The sequence below is a fragment of the Erpetoichthys calabaricus genome, chromosome 3 (assembly GCF_900747795.2).
Source record: "Erpetoichthys calabaricus chromosome 3, fErpCal1.3, whole genome shotgun sequence".
NCBI classification, from domain to species: Eukaryota; Metazoa; Chordata; class Cladistia; order Polypteriformes; family Polypteridae; genus Erpetoichthys; species Erpetoichthys calabaricus.
Genome location: NC_041396.2, coordinates 270,381,201 through 270,395,771, shown reverse-complemented (window position 1 = coordinate 270,395,771; position 14,571 = coordinate 270,381,201). Strand labels below are relative to the sequence as shown.

Genomic DNA, 14,571 nt, shown 5'->3' with positions numbered 1-14,571 from the left:
GGTCCACCACTGGAGCCCTGTGCTTTTCACAGATGAGAGCAGGTTCACCCTGAGCACATGTGACAGAGGTGAATGGGTCTGGAGAAACCGTGGAGAACATTATGCTGCCTGTAACATTGTTCAGCATGACCGGTTTGGTGGGGGGTCAGTGATGGTCTGGGGAGGCGTATCCATGGAGGGACACACAGACCTCTACAGGCTAGATAACGGCACCTTGACTGCCATTAGGTATTGGGATGAAATCTTTAGACCCTTTGTCAGACCCTGTGCTGGTGCAGTGGGTCCTGTGTTCCTCCTGATGCACAACAATGCCTGGCCTCATGTGGCAGGAGTATGCAGGCCATTCCTGGAAGATGAAGGAGTTAATACCATTGACTGGCCCCCCACGCTCACCTGACCTAAATCCAATAGAACATCTCTGGGAAATTATGTTTTTGTCCATCAGACGCCACCAGGTTGCACCTCAGACTGTCCAGGAGCTCAGTGATGCCCTGGTCCAGATCTGGGAGGGGATCCCTCAGGTCACCATCCATCGTCTTATTAGGAGCATGCCCCAACATTGTCAGGCATGCATACAAGCATGTGGGGTGCCATACAAACTACTGAGTACAATTTGGAGTTGCTGCAATGAAATTTCAGCAAAATGGACTAACCTGCCACATAATTTTTTCACTTTGATTTTCAGGGTGTTTCATTCAGCCCTCTGTAGGTCGATAATTTTCATTTCCATCAAATAATGTGACATCCTTTAATTTCTAACACATTACCCAGTCCATAACAGTACAGATATCCAGAATGTTTTTTTTCCCCATTGAGACCTGATGTGTTTTCAAAGTGCTCCTTTAATTTTTTTGACCAGTTTATATACATATATATATATGTCTGTGTGTGTGTGTATGTATGTATGTATGCATTTATTTATTTAAAGGGCTTCTGTAAAAAGTCAGTTTCCCCTTGGGCCAAATAAGGTTCTATATAATATAATTTAATCTAAGGGCATTCACATATCTCAGTGTATCTCTTCACTCTTTTAACACAAATGTTTGGAACTCTAAAATACTCCAGAACACATAAATTAGCTATCTAAACACAAATGTCTTGTGATCTAAATATAAGTTAACGTTAATTATCATGATTAATGTGACAGGTTTAATGCATTAAAAAGTACTGTACTGCATAAAGGGCCCACAATGAGGCAGAAGCCTCTGGCAGTGCTTTGTTCTGGGTGGAATTTTCATGTATTTTTTTAACATTACAAAACAATAATACAAATATGTTAAGTGTGTACCTAAAAAATTACATACACATCCAGAATCGTAATAATATAAATTAACATCCATCCATCCATCCATTTTCCAACCCGCTGAATCCGAACACAGGGTCACGGGGGTCTGCTGGAGCCAATCCCAGCCAACACAGGGCACAAGGCAGGAAACAACCCTGGGCAGGGTGCCAACCCACCGCAGGACACACACAAACACACCCACACACCAAGCACACACTAGGGCCAATTGAGAATCGCCAATCCACCTAACCTGCATGTCTTTGGACTGTGGGAGGAAACCCACGCAGACACGGGGAGAACATGCAAACTCCACGCAGGGAGAACCCGGGAATCGAACCCAGGTCCCCAGGTCTCCCAACTGCGAGGCAGCAGCGCTACCCACTGCGCCACCGTGCCGCCCCAGTTCTGGTGCAATGCTAGTGAAAACTTCCATCCATCCATCCATTTTCCAACCCGCTGAATCCAAACACAGGGTCACGGGGGGTCTGCTGGAGCCAATCCCAGCCAACACAGGGCACAAGGCAGGAACCAATCCTGGGCAGGGTGCCAACCCACCGCAGGACACACACAAACACACCCACACACCAAGCACACACTAGGGCCAATTTAGAACCGCCAATCCACCTAACCAGCATGTCTTCGGGTTGTGGGAGGAAACTGGAGTGCCCGGAGGAAACCCACGCAGAGACGGGGAGAACATGCAAACTCCACGCAGGGAGGGCCCGGGAAGCGAACCCGGGTCCCCAGGTCTCCCAACTGCGAGGCAGCAGCGCTACCCACTGCGCCACCGTGCCGCCCTAGTGAAAACTTGTGAAAGTAAATTACACTCTCTCTTTTATATTTCATGTCATGTTTCTGTAAGATTGAATCAATGTCTTACGACATAAGCGCATATAAGTTATCTTTGAGTGGCAGTAATACCAAAATAAGTCTGTAGTACCTTTGTATTTAACTTGCTGGTCTGCCAGGTAGCTTACAGTGCTGAGTGGTCTATTATAATGACAAAATTCAACTAAACAGTTTATCCCTTACCCATGATTCAAGTTTGCAGTATCTTTGCAAATTTGTGCAACGAATGTAACATAACCACCCAAGCAATGAATGGTATCAGTTTTTAAGCAAGATAGCTGCTACAGAGAACTTTTTTAGCGTGCCAGGAGCAAAGGTATAGGTAGTGTTTTCCAACCGTTTTTTTCTGTGGTGGCACAGTTTTTGTAACCTAAAAAATTACAAGGTACACCACAATTATACCAACCACAAAAGCATTAAATCTATACACATGCTAAACTGACTGAAAGGGCCGGACGGTGAGGGCCAGTGAAACAAGCAGCTCAGAGATTACTGTTCTCAGACACAGCACTGAGTACTTTGAGCACATTTTCCAGCTGCTCATACAAGTGGACTCCTCTCTGCCTCACTCCACTGACCCAGGGTCAGAAGTAACTCGTATGCCCACTGTCCCTCGGCTCTGCAAGAGTCACAGGTGAGCATGCACCCAGGCAGATGGACACCTGACATGTCTCCTGGCTGCTAAAGTGCACTCGAAGTGCTGTGTCTGTAAAACGGTGACCACAGGGGTGTCGGCTCTTATGTCAGCTTCTCCAGGTAGTCCCATCCTCCTCAGACAGATCTCGACCACCTGAGGAGCTTGTCTTTCTCAGGTCTGTACCCGGGGCACTACACTGCTATATCCACGGTGTTACCAGTCGAAAAACACTTATCAAGTCATTGACGGTGATGAATATTGGAGGATAGTATTTATGGATTTTTAATACAAGTTTTAATGTATGCCCATTTAGAACATGCGTATTGTTTCAATTAAATCAGTCTTCTTCAGTGCATTCAAAGTCAACAGCCGTTTCGATCGTTTAATTTTTACTTTGACACGTCTTTGTCTCACATGCTACGCCAATTTGAATACATTGGTCTAATTTTCTTGTTGCCATCTTATCAACTTGCCTTTTAGGAAGGCATTCACATTCACATTGTACTTGCTCGAGTAGTATTTCGTTAAAAGTTCAGGTTTATTGTTATTGTTATTCAGGGTCATTGTTTAAGTTTAAACTATGCCATTATTTTTTAATTCTTGTGGGTTGATTCAACATTAAATTTGTGATTCAGTGTGTATTTACTTCATTATTGTATGCATTAATTTTATAAATGCGTGTTTTAATATTCGATGTGGTTAATCACGATTAATTACATACATTTATGCGATTAATTAGATCATGTTTAATCGATTCCCAGCCCTAACATATATATAGCACAAAATACAGTTTATCAGTTTTCTTTTATAAAAAAGTGTTAATGTTTTACTTACATTTATATCTTTATTTATTTCTTATATTTATCTCTTTAAAACCTCTTTCTGCGCTTACTTTCAGACATCTAAACGCCCTTTGTTAAACTTCGTTTTTGGTATAATGCCCTTATCAGGAATAACTGCAAATCACACATTTGGGGATACAGTTTGAATTGGGGTGTGGCATAATCTGACGGGTTAAGGAGGGACTTCTGGTGTATGTGCGCTACGATTGGCTCGACGGGTGTCTTTCTACGTGCCGGAAGTGTGCGGCCAGACCCACTGATTGAATCAATTTGCGTATTTGTGTACGCGCCACTGCATCGCGCAAGTCACATGTAAGTGTCCCATGACCAATACTGGTGCGAGATGCAGTCAGCGAAGAGGAAACTGTTAGCACAGTGTTTAGGTTTAAATAATTATTGACATTTTTTCTGTTTACAACGACTCTCCACTTAAGCGCAAGCGTCGTGCTACACGAAGTCTTGTAAAGCAGCGGATTGCTTGGTTTTTAGTGCGCTGGCTGGACCACACTGCTGATGCCGGGTGGCATCTGAGGGAGACACAAAGGTGGGTCACAAGGATGTGCTAACTTCCTCTGTTTTGATGTGTGCCTTAGACCCATGGAAGTTATTACAAGAGATACTACTACTTGTTAGTAGAATGAAGATAAGCTTTGTATCTGGGTATTTCTATAATGAAGGGTTCAGTAAGCGCCCGTTTGAATAACAGGATTTATTCTGTAATATGCGATTTTTGCACTTTCCAGATATTGTCACTGCTTTTCTGTAAATCACGATTTGTTATCATACGTGCAAATATTGTAATTTTTAAAAATGCAGTTACTCAAGTTTGTTGTTCTGCTGACAAATTTTAACGTCCTCTTTCGATAAAATGTTGCCAAATACGTAAGAAAAATCAACGGTCACAATAAAACGAGCCATAAGTCGATGCATTATATTACACATGATACATCTTTAGTAGTACAGTACTCCTGTTCTAAAGTAACGGCTGTGCAATTAAGCACATGAACCAAGGCGCGCCTCGAGGGTCCAGTGTGTCTGGAATTTTACTTTCGATTTAGGTTGGTTTTTGAGTGTGAATGTACTTGGTTATCATTTTGTAAAACTGCCTAAAGTGTTTTTTTTTTTCTCCAGGTACTCGTTTCGGTTTCAGTGACAGCGCATTAAAACAACTTGTTTCAGAAAGTGCATGGAAGTGGTTCTTTCTGGTTTGACCATTTCAAGTGAAAAAGTGCTTATTTACCAAAAGTTAAGAGACGGGGGATTGAGCCCCAGATATACAAATACGATACGCTGATCCAGTAAGTTGATATCTAAAGGCCATCAAAAATTTCCTTCCTTTCAAATGCACAAAGTAATCTACTCCATGTCTAGGTGTGTCTCATGTTGTTCGTGATAGACCCATTTTAAATAACAGGTGGTTTCTACCTTACCTACTCTCATTTTAAATTGAAACAAATGTCTGCCCTTAAATCTACACTTTCTTAAGGTGAAAAGATACAACTCCTCTTATCATTTCTCATAACTTGTAACATTCAACCTTGGAATATATCTTTTGACTTTACATGCACTTTGGCCAAAACTGCACTCAGTATTCCAGATGTGGTGTTACAGGTGCATTTTACAATTTAGGCGTCATCTATTGTGCCTTTTACTTTGCATGTATTGTACATCATCATATTGGCCTTTTAAAGTTGCTTTTGTATTTCTAATAGAGAGGTTTCTGCATAACATCATCAGACCGTCTGCTGTGTTTTGGAGTTTGAGTGTCTCATAGATACAGAGCCCTGGGTTTGAAAGATGGTGGCTCCCACAGTTCACAATAGATTAGATTGTTTTGAGGATTGATAGGTAAATGGATAGTTTTTTCCCTTGGGTTAAGCATCTCAAAGAGTATTACAAATTATTTCTAAAACTGTTCTTCAGCTGGTCCTTTGCTTCTTTTTTAGCAATGTAAAAGCACAAAATAAACTTTTTTTCTTCTTTTTATTATGTTTCCTTGGGTGTGGCATATTTTTCATACTTTGGCAGCAAACCAAGCTGATGTAGTTTTTCCAGTGCTATACATGCCTTTGCATCTTGGCAGTATCACCGTTAATTGCATAATGTGAGCTTTTAATTATCTCCATCATGTGATTCCTACTGAATGCTAGCTGATGAGTAACATGGTTAATATGAGTTATTCACATTAGGAAATTCGAGATAAATGTATTGTAGTTAAGATAACCATGAATATAAAGTGATTAAACTAGTCTTGACTCTCTTTTTGCAAAAAATAAATAAATAAAAAAACATAGAGACATGGCTTTATTGCATAGTACTTCACCAACTGGAAGTATCATAAACACATTTGAGTATCAAAAAGCTCATTTATTTTTTTCGCAAGAGGTCAGGACAGCAGGTAGCAATTCAGTGTTATGAATCCAGCATGCAGGGTTTAAATCCTATTCCTGGGTGTTGTCTGTGTGTAGTTTGCACATCTGCTCTCTTTCTCCCAAGTATTCCAGTTTTCCTCTCGCATCCATGGATATGTGCATGATAGGTTAGCTGGAGATGTTAAACTGATCCCTATATTGTGCGTGAAGTGAGACAGTGGGTCTTGTGATAGTCTGGCATCCTGTCCAGGGCAGTTTCTTGTTTTGCATCAAGTACTGCTGGGTTAGGCACTGGCCTCAGTGTCCCTAAATTGTATTAAGCAGGTTTGAAAATGTTATTTATAAATAAAAGACACTGTAATGGTTTTAAGAAAGTCCAGTCAGATGCAACATTAAATCCTTGCATTGTCTTATTGGTTATTTCTAGAAGTGGTACTTTTTATTATACAAGAAAAAGAAAAAAAGTGAATGCTGTGATGTGACCCACATGAACATTTAAATGAGTTACTCAAGCATAACTGTGGTAAGGAAAATACAGTTTATCCTCATTTAGAGGAGCCAAAAGCATACAATAGCTCATTTCTCATAGACGTAATAGCTAGAAACCAGATTTCTTTCTTTTTTTCATATCTTTACAACTTTCTTCCAGAAATTAACTGCTGGAGTAGTGTTGTAAGTGTTGTCCCAATCATATCTGTATAGATACAGTGTATTTTGTATTGCAGTTTGGATATTCAAAATTGAATTGAGATATTCAGATTTCTTGTTGCAGTTTTCTGGCACTATTGAATCTAATTTGAAAGCATTTTATATAAAAATATGTAAAGTATAATTTTAAAGTTAAAGCTTTTAAAATTGAATAATTTCTTCAGCTTATGTGCTACTTTGGTTTGTTTCAATAAAAAAAATACAAAAAACTGACCACCTAGTGGTATATTTTACATCTTATAAATAGAACTCCTGTTTTTAAAACCATTCCTTTATGGCAGTCATTGCTCTTATAGACATTCATCCATCCATTTTATGCAGCCGCTGTTTTAGTTCGAGATTATGGTGAGCTGGAGCATGTCTGAGTAGCACTGTGACAAGGTTGGAATTGGGACTTTATAGGATGTCAAATCCATGTCAGTCTGATCATTCATGCTGCACTATTATTATGCTCATCATTTAAATGTTTATGGAAATGTCTGCAGTGTATTTTCTTGTTATGCCTTCATTCATTTTAACTTTATGATCCAAAAAACAAAAGCAGTGATTGAATTTGTGCAGTTTTATTTGTGTTAAACCTTTGTTCTACAAGTATGCTCTTGTAGAGTGAGTTTGGCATAATTTCAGTCTCCTTGTTTCCCACTAATTGGTAATTGTGAATGTACAGTAGTTTACAGTGTAGTAAGAGTCACAAAACAAACAAATTCCTGTCCTAGATGTTCCAATAAAAACAAAAGCATTCAGCCTCTTGTGCCTTTGCATTTTTTACATTCAAGTGTATTTACCTGCGGTGGGTTGGCACCCTGCCCAGGATTGGTTCCCTGCCTTGTGCCCTGTGTTGGCTGGGATTGGCTCCAGCAGACCCCCGTGACCCTGTGTTCGGATTCAGCGGGTTGGACAATGGATGGATGGAAGTGTATTTACCTTTGATCAGAATGAAAATGAAAACAACAGATGCTTCTAAATAGTCGGGAACAAAGATAAAACTGTTACTACCATAAGTATTTACATATTTTCACTCATTACTAAGCCAGTATATAGCAGAGGAAGTTTAACCAGAAATTACAACTTTTTAATCTTTTCAGAATAAATGTTTAGTTGGTTTGCCTGTCTAGACATTACAGGTTCCCCCTCCTCCGCTACATTGTACAAAAAGGTGAATAGATCGATACAGGTGGTTGTGAACAGTAACTTTCAACTCTTTGCATGTGCTCACATTGAACTGAGGTCCTGACTTTGACTAATACCTTTCTAGAATATTTCGCCAAAGCCCTGTAACAGCGCAAACAGCGCTCCTTTTTTTCCCCACATACAGCATATGTATATATTACTGTTTATTTTTTTGGTGCTGTAAGATCCTGCCTTATTTAAAAAAATAAATAAATAGAATGTTTATACTTGAATATTAGCTAGTGGCTAGAGATGATACTGTCAAAAATAATGGAAAGAAGCAAAAATAAGATCATTGCATTTTTAATTGACAGAGCTGCCTTCAGAGAGCATGCTGCAGCAGGATCTTTGTGTTTTTGATAGGCTTGCTGTGACTGACAGAGCTAATTTTGGTGACCGTGCTAATGGTAAGCCACTGCCTTTCAGCCTCTCCTAGTTAACTTTTAATTTTCACTGCATTTTACAAAAAGTTTACAAAATTGGATCAATAAAGAGGAGAAGGATTAACATGTTGCATGTGTTGCTTTTAGAGATCCTCATGAGCAATAAGGTATTCCTTTGTTTTGGTGTTCTTTATGAAAATCCTTTTAGCTTTGCCTTTTAATGACACCAGTGTAATAGTTTTTTTTTTCTTCAATGGCTAAAAAGGGAATTGTTTTTAACTTTTCAGTGCATACAATGTGGACCAGTGAGCAACAGCAGTAGAGAAAGGTGCAGAATGGTGAGCATTGTAGTGGTAGAATCCAGCAGGACAGCAAATAAATAACCAGCGCTGTAGCCTCTAATAGTAAAGAAGTAGGCAAGTAGGTTTCCGTAGAGACAAGAATTTAAGTGCAAAATCGATTACTAGATAAATAAGTCACATCAAGTTCAATCCACAAGGTGTTCACACTGACAGATGAATAAGGGCAAATGCATGCATTCAAAAGGATGAGGACGATTCTTTAAGTGCACTGTAGGCAGAGACATTGGTCTTAAAAGAAGGAGGGAAAAGCAGTGGTTCAGCAGTTTTGGGTAAACAATCATCTGAGGAAGTAAACAGAAGAAAAGTAATGTTTTTCACTGTAAAAAGATATATGGGAGTATTATGACAAGAATAGCAACTGGATAAAAAGCAGATGGAAGTATTGTCATTTGGAGGAGGGCAGGAGGTGCAAAATAACTGAGGCTTAATTTTAAAAAAGGGATTAAGCGGTTCACAGCTCAGATTTTAAAAGTGAGGTCGATACAATGCAACCTTTGTTAGACTTTTAACAGTGTTTCTTCTAAAATGAAATAGCTAGCCTGTGTTGTAGTAAGGAACTGATAAATTTTCTTATGTATCCTTTAGAGGGATACATTGCTCCCCTTAGTTGGCACAGGAAGAAATTCCAGCCATTAAGTTTGAGATAAGTGGACCATAATTGGATACAGGCGTAAAATAAGAGGATTAGTAAGTGCATACATAAACCTTTGGCCTATTTTTATTTCTTTTCAAAAATGACTGCAAATTGGGGAAGTTCATGCAGATTACAAATTTTGCCCCAGCGTGTTAAAATGGCAATTGAGCCGATCTAAGTAACTATAGACCAGTATGTTCAGCATGCATTACAAATATGGAAGAAATTGATAAGCAAAAGACTTAACATGACATGCCAAGAACTGGCATTATTAGGAAGTGACAAGAGTGGTGCATATGAAATTATTTATCTTTATTTTCAGAACTGTTTGATGAGGTCTCACATGAGAGGCTGCTGATCAAGTTAACAGATGTAGAAGATCAAAGCACAGTTTGTAGATGAGTGGAAAACTGGCTTACAACCTGGAACCAAAGAGTTACCGTGCAAGGAACTTTTTTTCAGAACTAGGTGATATTAAAAGTATAATCTCTTGATGATCAGTGTTAGAGCTTATCAAGGTCATGTAAGTGATCTTGATAAGAATATACTGTAAATAGTATGCTCATTATGTTTGCAGATAAAACTAAAAGTATGAATGGCAGATAATCTAGAATCAGATGAAACATTAGAAACCGACGTGAACAGAATACAGGCTTCAGCAGGTTTGTTGCAGGTGAAATTTAATGTTTTTTCTATTTCAAAACATTCCAATATGTATCAATAAATAATTTTTTTAAGAAATATTACTGGGTGGCGAATATACAAGCTATAAAATCCTGGACATTTATTTATTTACATATTTTTAGTATTATTAAAGTTTTACTCTGCTGGCCTAACCCTCTTTCTAATGGGTGGTGGTTGATTTGCTTCAAATTTAGTTTTGTTAAACTTGAATTGATTGTATGGAATGTTATTTGATTTTAATAAAATTAATAAAATGTTAAAACAAAAAAAAAAGAAGAAATTTAATGTCAGTAACTAGATACACAATGGGATGTTCCATACATCCATCCATCCTCTTCCGCTTATCCGAGGTCGGGTCGTGGGGGCAGCAGCTTGAGCAGAGATGCCCAGACTTCCCTATCCCCGGCCACTTCCTCTAGCTCTTCCGGGAGAATCCCAAGGCGTTCCCAGGCCAGCCGAGAGACATAGTCCCTCCAGCGTGTCCTGGGTCTTCCCCGGGGCCTCCTTCTGGTTAGACGTGCCCGGAACACCTCACCAGGGAGGCATCCAGGAGGCATCCTGATCAGATGCCCGAGCCACCTCATCTGACTCCTCTCGATGCGGAGGAGCAGCGGCTCTACTCTGAGCCCCTCCCGGATGACTGAACTTCTCACCCTATCTTTAAGGGAAAGCCCAGACACCCTGCGGAAGAAACTCATTTCAGCCGCTTGCATTCGCGATCTCGTTCTTTCGGTCACTACCCATAGCTCATGACCATAGGTGAGGGTAGGAACATAGATCGACTGGTAAATTGAGAGCTTCGCCTTGTGGCTCAGCTACTTTTTCACCACAACAGGCCGATGCAGAGCCCGCATTACTGCAGATGCCTCATTGATCCGCCTGTCGATCTCACGCTCCATTCTTCCCTCACTCGTGAACAAGACCCCGAGATACTTGAACTCCTCCACTTGGGGCAGGATCTCGCTACCAACCCTGAGAGGGCACTCCACCCTTTTCCGGCTGAGGACCATGTCTCGGATTTGGAGGTGCTGATTCCCATCCCAGCCGCTTCACACTCGGCTGCGAACCGATCCAGAGAGAGCTGAAGATCATGGCCTGATGAAGCAAACAGGACAACATCATCTGCAAAAAGCAGTGACCCAATCCTGAGCCCACCAAACCGGACCCCCTCAACGCCCTGGCTGCGCCTAGAAATTCTGTCCATAAAAGTTATGAACAGAATCGGTGACAAAGGGCAGCCCTGGCGGAGTCCAACTCTCACTGGAAACAGGTTTGACTTACTGCCGGCAATGCGGACCAAGCTCTGGCACTGATCGTACAGGGACCGAACAGTCCTTATCAGGGGGTCCGGTACCCCATACTTTTGGAGTACCCCCCACAGGATTCCCCGAGGGACACGGTCGAATGCCTTTTCTAAGTCCACATAACACATGTAGACTAGTTGGGCAAACTCCCATGCACCCTCCAGGACCCTGCTAAGGGTATAGAGCTGGTCCACTGTTCCGTGACCAGGACGAAAACCACACTGTTCCTCCTGAATCCGAACAATGGGATGTTTGAATCTTCAAAGTACACCTTATTGGTGGTGCCTAAAAGTTACTGCGAACTCATTCATTGTTCACACTCAGTGTACAGAGGAGATTAAGTAGGCCTCTTAGGATGTTAGATTATATAGCCCGAAAGTTGTGAGACCTCACATGGAGGACTGTTAAGTATGACCTATGTGAAAGGATTGAAGAAACCAAATCGACTAAGGTTTTTAAAATTATAAATGGAATCTGTGTCCTGGAACATAGAAACACTACTTAAAAACAAGTTTTTCAATAAGAACACTGGGGACACAGCTGGGAATTTGGAATTTTCTTCCTAAGCATTTTTCTTCACATAGAGATCCATGGAATAAATTACAAAGTAGTGTGGTAGACAGTAGGATTTTGAGAACATTCAAATCTTGACTTGAAGTTATTTTAGAAAATTTAGTTGAATAGGATTGACAAACTTTGCAGGGCTGAGTGGCATGTTCTCTTTAAAATTCTTCAAATGGCGGAGTGGTGGCTCTGAGGCTAGGGATCTGCACTGGCAATCGGAAGGTTTGCCGTAAATGCCAATAGGGACTCTGCTCTGCTCTGTTGGGCCCTTGAGCAAGGCCCTTAACCTGCAATTGCTGAGTGCTTTGAGTAGTGAGAAAAACGCTATATAAATGCAAAAAATTATTATTATTAAATGTTCTATTGGATGCATATTTTTTGTGATTAAATTTTTATTGATAAAAATGATTTGGGATGTTGTACAAACAAAACAATCCCAACATACTATAATGCATTTTTACAGGAGAAAGTAGGGTGAAATGACACCTTTTATTGGCTAACTAAATAGATTACAAATGCAAGCTTTCGAGGCAGCTAAGGCTCCTTCATCAGGTAAGGTGTAACAAAGAAACTGAAAAATACTCTAGCTTATACTGGGACAGCAAAGTGATTTTTTTCATTCATCTTAACAACCTTTTTGTTCAAATGTTAGCAAAATAAATACATCTGAGATTAATTAACCCTGAAAGAAGAGAACAATGAACTAAATAAAATGTAGAGATAAGATATCCATCACTAGAGAAAATCCTGTAAGGTTTTTTTGAAGTGCATTGTCTATAATGCATTTTTGTAATTCTGTTGCTATGGGAATTAGTTTCATGGGATTACAGAAGGGTGCAACTATGCTAGGGAAACATCATTTACCTAATCATTCAATTTATTTGTGCCATAACCTATTTAGACAAAAAAAAGTGAGTAAATATTTAGTTTAGAATTTTTAGTTTGACTATTTTTTTATGTTACTCATTGGTGACATCTCAAATATGTTAAGATTATGCAACTCAAATAAGCAAGAATATGCAACTCACATATGTTAAGATTTCACATTATAGCACAATCAAATGTGAAAAGCCAAATGAGGTAGAATATTTTCATACATATTAGGACCACAATTGAAAGCTTGCTAATATCTGGAAGTTTGTCAATGTGCTACTTGATAAGGTCACCATGAGCATTAAAGTTAATTGCATGGAGTTTAGAAAACAGGCTTATGACTGTTAACGTGACATGGATATTTATGTTGATCACTGCCTCAAAAAATCATAACTAATGCTTTTCTCTTCTTTTCTTATCTTTAAGGTTTTTGAAGCTGTTTCTTATTTTTAAATTCTTTAAGTGTCAGACTTAAAATTGTAGTTTTAAATTACACTTTAAACAAAAAAAGCAAATGTCTGCAGCATATCAGGGATTTTTTATTTTGTTGATGTTCTAGTGAATCAACATTTTGACTGTTTGTTTTCCACTTTGCATATTTAAAAAATAAGTTAAATATTTTCCCACTTGTACATGGCACTTAAGTACTGTTCATCATATGCCAACAGGGACGATTAGTGGTAAATTTTTAGGACACCTCTTTATGGACTGTTGATCATCACACAGATTCACTTCACTGTAAAATTAATACCAGATATTTAAAAAGAAATCTACACCACAATATTAGTATTACAGTATTGTCACATGGAAAGAGTACTGTGAAATTCTTATTTGCATGTCTAATCAACTGGTAATGCTTTGTTACTCCTTCTGACTATTTAAAGGAATACTCCACCCAGAAATTATATTTTTTTATATGTTACTTATGCCCCATTTAGTTTGTAGAGACGCATCTCCTGTTGTTACATTTATATTCACGTCCACAACTGGAATACCTTGGGATCATTTAGTGGCATGCATGGATGAACTGACCTTCTGCTTTTTAAAGCATCTCAGATATGCACAAACACCAGGAATATTCTTGATAATGTTTTCTTTAACGTTTACTCTTTAGTTGTAGTTGTCTCTAAGTGACTTTGTGCTTTAAATATCATGTGAAATGCATGAAGCAATGTTAGTCAATAAATGAGCCGTTATTTGAGTGGACATTTGAATAGTGAAGGAGGTGGGACTTCAGTTCAAATGTTCAAGCACGTCTGAGTGCGTTCTGTTTTAGACTAGTTGACTGGCACATGTGGATTATGCAACACAAGTAACATGAGATTATTTTCATGTATGTTTCGATACTGTTTGTTGTTGTTTTGGCATTGGTCACCATAGACTTTTGTTCTATGTTAAACTTTTTTTTTTTTTTATCTTTCTGCATGAATACTTGAGATTACTTGGGCGTTGCTGCAAAAAAACATGGAGTAGAACACTTTAGTAACATGTATTGCAGCCATTTAGGTAAACTTGAGCCTGGTCAGGGGCACATGGACTGTAAGTATGTCTTTTAGTCATGTTATTATTTGTGCCTGTAGTGAACCCTTTAATTGTACAAAATTAAATATTTGCATATCTCATAACAGCATGTAATCTGTTAGCCTTGTCATGTATAACCTAGAAGGCAGGGTCACTTCTGATGAGTGGACACTGGTACTAATTAAGTTTATTTATATTGATATTATATTGATCTGTTATGAGGATGTTGTCAAGCCTAAGCTGAATTAAAATTAATGCCAAATTAACTCCATTCACAACTCACAAGTTTTTGGTTTTTTTTTTAATAACAAAATTCACACTTCCAACTTCCTTGCACAACCTTAGAACAATGGTATGTATAGCTTCGTGGTAAAATCTGGACA

General features: G+C 39.1%; 1 protein-coding gene across 2 annotated transcripts in view; it reads left to right on the top strand.

The window, feature by feature from the left end:
* The first annotated feature begins 3,876 nt into the window (after nt 1–3,876).
* Nucleotides 3,877–14,571, top strand: part of slc12a9 (solute carrier family 12 member 9) — a 95,865-nt gene continuing 85,170 nt past the window's right edge. The window contains exons 1-2 of one of the 2 annotated variants that reach the window (XM_028798273.2): nt 3,877–4,157; nt 8,178–8,270. The gene's annotated coding sequence lies outside the window, so the exon portion shown is untranslated. The remainder of the gene's footprint in view (nt 4,158–8,177; nt 8,271–14,571) is intronic. The other variant, XM_028798274.2, reaches the window with a different exon arrangement.